Raw genomic sequence first — 485 nt, 5'->3', positions numbered from 1 at the left:
TATTATTACCCATAAAAGTAGAAAAGAAAAGAAAAGAAAAGAAAAGAAAAGAAAAAAAGAAAACCCACGCACTCCAGCAGCTGCTCCCCGTGGTTTCAAAGCCTCAACAGTAAGTCTTTAGGGAGCAGCCCGGCACGTGTTGCAAGAAGAAAAAGATCATTTACCAGTGTGTATTTCACCCAAGAAGAATCCTCATTAAAAGAAGGAAAAGCAATGCTTTAAAACCCCTTGTTTCTCCTACTATCCTCCACACAAAAAAAAAGAAAACAAATTTCATATGAAACACCAACATCTGTTCATGCAGTCATTGTTATCAAGTAATACGGCACAACACAATGAGGTTAAGCAAGAAAAGACGAGGGATCATATATAACTCAATAAAGCAATTTAATTAAAGCCCAAAGAAATTAAAATGATGTGTAGAAACGACAAAAAAAAGAAAACGAATTATCGCGTTCCACACAAATGTATATAAGAGGCAGAGC

The sequence above is a fragment of the Trypanosoma theileri genome, assembly GCF_002087225.1.
Source record: "Trypanosoma theileri isolate Edinburgh chromosome Unknown TM35_Tth_107_V1, whole genome shotgun sequence".
NCBI classification, from domain to species: Eukaryota; Euglenozoa; class Kinetoplastea; order Trypanosomatida; family Trypanosomatidae; genus Trypanosoma; species Trypanosoma theileri.
This window is presented reverse-complemented; position numbering follows the sequence as displayed.